Below are 5,209 nucleotides of genomic sequence, written 5' to 3'. Positions count from 1 at the left end.
ACATGAACATCATCATTAACATTATCACTAGGTTCATGTTCATTACCAGATTGTGTTTTAGCATCAGAGATAGAAACATCATTGGGATTCTCAGCTGTGTCTATAATAGGTTCACTAGAATCATGCAAAGTCCTATCATTTTTCTTTTTGTTTTTCTTAGCAGGACTAGGTGCATCAACATTAGTTCTCTGAGAATCTTGCTCAATTCTCTTAGGGTGGCCCTCAGGATACAAAGGTTCCTGAGTCCTTTTACCCGTTCTAGTCGCAACTCTAACAGCATTATCGTTTCCCTTATTATTTAATTCATTGAGCAAATCATTTTGAGCTTTAAGTACTTGTTCTACTTGAGTGGTAACCATAGATGCATGTTTACTAATGAGTTTAAGTTCACCTTTAACTCTAGACATATAATCACTCAAGTGTTCAATCATATAAGCATGGCGTTGCAATTGTCTACCAACATAAGCATTGAAGTTTTCTTATTTGACAATAAAATCATCAAACTCATCTAAGCATTGGCTAGCAGACTTATAACGAGGAATATCACCTTCATCAAATCTATAGAGAGAATTTACCTTTACTACCTGTGCCGGGTTATCAAGACCATGAATTTCTTCAACAGGCAGCAAATTAAGACCATGTATTTCTTCAATAGGAGGTAAATTCTTAACATTTTCAACTTTAATACCCTTTTCTTTCATAGATTTCTTTGCCTCTTGCATATCTTCAGGACTGAGAAATAGAATACCCCTTTTCTTCGGAGTTGGTTCAGGAAGTGTCCAATTATTTTCATTAGTCAACATATTATTCAATAACAACTCAGCTTGATCAACTGTTCTTTCCCTGAAAACACAACCAACACAACTATCCAGGTGGTCTCTGGAAGCATCGGTTAGTCCATTATAAAAGATATCAAGTATTTCATTTTTCTTGAGAGGATGATCGGGCAAAGCGTTAAGTAATTGGAGAAGCCTCCCCCAAGCTTGTGGGAGACTCTCTTCTTCAATTTGCACAAAATTATATATTTCCCTTAAAGCAGCTTGTTTCTTATGTGCGGGGAAATATTTAGCAGAGAAGTATATATCATATCCTGGGGACTACGCACACAACTAGGATCAAGAGAATTAAACCATGTTTTAGCATCACCCTTTAATGAGAACGGAAATAACTTAAGGATATAGTAGTAGCGAGTTTTCTCATCATTAGTGAATAGGGTGGTTATATCATTTAATTTAGTAAGATGTGCCACAACAGTTTCAGATTCATAGCCATAAAAAGGATTAGATTCAACCAAAGTAATTATCTCAGGATCGACAGAGAAATCGTAATCCTTATCAGTAACAAAGATAGGTGAAGTAGCATAAGCAGGATCATATTTCATTCTAGCATTCATAGATTTTTCTTTCAGCTTAGCTAATAATTTCTTAAGATCAGATCTATCGTTGCAAGCAAGAAAATCTCTAGCAGTTTCTTCATCCATAAATAACCCTCAGGCACAACAGGCAATTGATATTTAGGGGGGAGAATCTTCATCATCACTTTCATCAATATTATCAGCTTCAATAATTTCATTCTCTCTAGCCCTAGCAAGTTGTTCATCAAGAAATTCACCTAGTGGCACAGTATTATCAAGCATAGAAGTAGTTTCATCATAAGCATCATGCATAGCAGAAGTGGCATCATCAATAACATGCGACATATTAGAATTAATAGCAGAAGCAGTTTTAGGTGTCGCAAGTTTACTCAAAACTGAAGGAGAATCAAGTGCAGAGCTAGATGGCAGTTCCTTACCTCCCCTCGTAGTTGAGGGATAAATTTTTGTTTTCTCGTCTTTCAAGTTCCTCATAGTGACCAGCAGATATAAATCCCAAGTGACTCAAAGAATAGAGCTATGCTCCCCGGCAATGGCGCCAGAAAATAGTCTTGATAACCCACAAGTATAGGGGATCGCAACAGTTTTCGAGGGTAGAGTATTCAACCCAAATTTATTGATTCGACACAAGGGGAGCCAAAGAATATTGTCAAGTATTAGCAGTTGAGTTGTCAATTCAACCACACCTAGATAACTTAATATCTGCAGCAAAGTATTTAGTAGCAAAGTAGTATGGAAGTAACGGTAACAGTGGCAAAAGTAACAGTGATAGTATTGTAGTGATTGTAACAGTGGCAACGGTAAAGTAACCAAGCAAAGAGCAATATGTGAAAAGCTCGTAGGCATTGGATCGATGATGGATAATTATGTCGGATGCGGTTCATCATGTAACAGTCATAACATAGGGTGACATAGAACTAGCTCCAATTCATCAATGTAATGTAGGCATGTATTCCGAATATAGTCGTACATGCTTATGGAAAAGAACTTGCATGACATCTTTTGCCCTACCCTCCCGTGGCAGCGGGGTCCTATTGGAAACTAAGGGATATTAAGGCCTCCTTTTAATAGAGTACTGGACCAAAGCATTAACACATAGTGAATACATCAACTCCTCAAACTACGGCCATCACCGGGAGTGGTCCCGATTATTGTCACTTCGGGGTTGCCGGATCATAACACATAGTAGGTGACTATTGCCTTGCAAGATAGAATCAAGAACTCACATATATTCATGAAAACATAATAGGTTCAGATCTGAAATCATGGCACTCGGGCCCTAGTAATAAGCATTAAGCATAGCAAAGTCATAGCAACATCAATCTCAGAACATAGTGGATACTAGGGATCAAACCCTAACAAAACTAACTCGGTTACATGGTAAATCTCATCCAACCCATCACCGTCCAGCAAGCCTACGATGGAATTACTCACGCACGGCGGTGAGCATCATGAAATTGGTGATGGAGGATGGTTGATGATGACGACAGTGACGGATTCCCCTCTCTGGAGCCCCGAACGGACTCCAGATCAGCCTTCCCGAGAGAGATTAGGGCTTGGCGGCGGCTCCGTATCGTAAAACGCGATGAATCCTTCTCTCTGATTTTTTTCTCCCGAAAGTGAATATATAGAGTTGGAGTTGAGGTCGGTGGAGCTCCAGGTGGCCAACGAGGCAGGGGGCGCGCCTCCCACCCTCGTGGACAGGGTGTGGGCCCCTTGGCCTTAATTCTTTCGCCGGTATTTTTTATATTTTCCAAAAATAATCTCCGTTGATTTTCAGGTCATTCCAAGAACTTTTATTTCTGCACAAAAATAACACCATGGCAATTCTGCTAAAAACAGCGTCAGTCCGGGTTAGTTCCATTCAAATCATGCAAGTTAGAGTCCAAAACAAGGGCAAAAGTGTTTGGAAAAGTAGATACGACAGAGACGTATCACCCCCTCCCCTCTATATATAGGTGGAGGGGCGTGGGAAACAGCCCCTCCAAGCCCTATGGCGCAACTAAGGGGCAAAGGACTTGGACTCCAAGTCCAATCCTATTCCTACTCGGACTCCTTCCTTTTTTGCCTTCCCTAGACACATGGGCTTTTGAGGAATTGGTGCACCTAGCCCAACAAGGCCAGGGCGCCTCCCTGCAGCCCATTATAGCCCTAGGGTCATGGTCAATCCACTTGTTGACTTCCGGACCCCTTCGAAATCTTCTCGGTACAATACCGAAAAAAACTGCACCCTTTTCCGAAACCTGAAATGTGACTTCCCATGGATAAATCTTTACCTCTCGACCATTCCAAGACTCCTCGTGACATCCGGGATCTCATCCGGGACTCCGAACAACATTTGGTTACCACTCATCAAATATCCCAATACTACTCGAGCATCAACGAACGTTAAGCGTGCGACCCTGCGGGTTCGGGAATTATGTAATCATGACCGAGACACCTCTCCGGTCAATAACCAATAGCGGGACTTGGATGCCCATATTGATTCCTAAAAATTCCACGAAGATCTTTCATCAGTTGAACCTTTATGACAACATACGTAATTCCCTTTGTCTGTCGGTATGTTACTTGTCCGAGATTAAATCGTCAGTATCTCTATACCTAGTTCAATCTTGTTACCGGCAAGTCTCTACATCATCTTGCAACTAACTCCTTCGTCACTTTGCTTGCAAGATTCTTGTGATGTGTATTACCGAGAGGGCCCAAAGATACCTCTTCGATACACGGAGTGACAAATCCCAATCACGATTCACGCCAACTCAACAGATACCTTCGGAGATACATGTAGAGCATATTTATAATCACCCATTTATGTTGTGACATTTGATAGCACACATGGTATTCCTCCGGTATCCGGGAGATGCATGATCTCATGGTCGAAGAAACATGTATTTGACATTATGAAAGCAGTAGCAATAAACAGAACGATCATATGCTAAGCTAACGGATGGGTCTTGTCCATCACATCATTCTCCTAATGATGTGATCCCATTATCAAATGACAACTCCTGTCTATGGTTAGAAAACCTTAACCATCTTTGATCAACGAGCTAGTCTAGTAGAGGCTCACCAGGGACACGGTATTTATTTATGTATCCACACATGTATTTAAGTTTCCGGTCAATACAATTCTAGCATGAATAATAAACCTTTATCATGATTAAGGAAATATAATAATAACCATTTTATTATTGCCTCTAGGGCATATTTCCATCAGATGCATCCCATCCTACCAGTGTAGAAGCCCAGGAGAAGAGAGAGAGAGAGAGCAAAGGCTGCAAAAGCGGCAAAGGCAGTCAGTGCACCTGATGCTTCCACAGTGATGCTCAAGACAAAGAAAGATCAACTCGGTTATCTGCTTGAGGCTACAGTGAGAATTGAGAAGGGCTTGGCCACCCTGACTCAAAATCAGGAGAGTCTGGAGAGGATCATTGAGACTAAACTTCATGATCTAGATGTTAAGGTCACAAAGATACATACCACTATGGAGAAGCTCCAAGAGGATGTTGAGGACAGGGAGGATAGACCAACTACAGATACTTCCCAGAGAGTGCCAAGGGAACAAAGGTCATCAGAAGTGCCAGTTGTCAGAGACTCCAAGACTACTATTCCAGCACCTGCAGCAACTGCCACACTTGAACCTCCAGCATCAACCCCTCCAGCTCCACAGACTTCTGCCGAAGCATTTGCAGATGCCCTCATCTCCATGCCGTCTACGCACACCGGAGCAACAAGCCAGAAGACCACTTCAGGAGCTCCCGGAGATCGTGCCTGGAGTGTCGCATAGCACTATATGTTTCAAACTTTTTGGTAACTTGTTGCCAAAGGGGGAGAAAG

Source organism: Triticum urartu, chromosome 7 (genome assembly GCF_003073215.2).
Source record: "Triticum urartu cultivar G1812 chromosome 7, Tu2.1, whole genome shotgun sequence".
NCBI lineage: Eukaryota > Viridiplantae > Streptophyta > Magnoliopsida > Poales > Poaceae > Triticum > Triticum urartu.
This window is presented reverse-complemented; position numbering follows the sequence as displayed.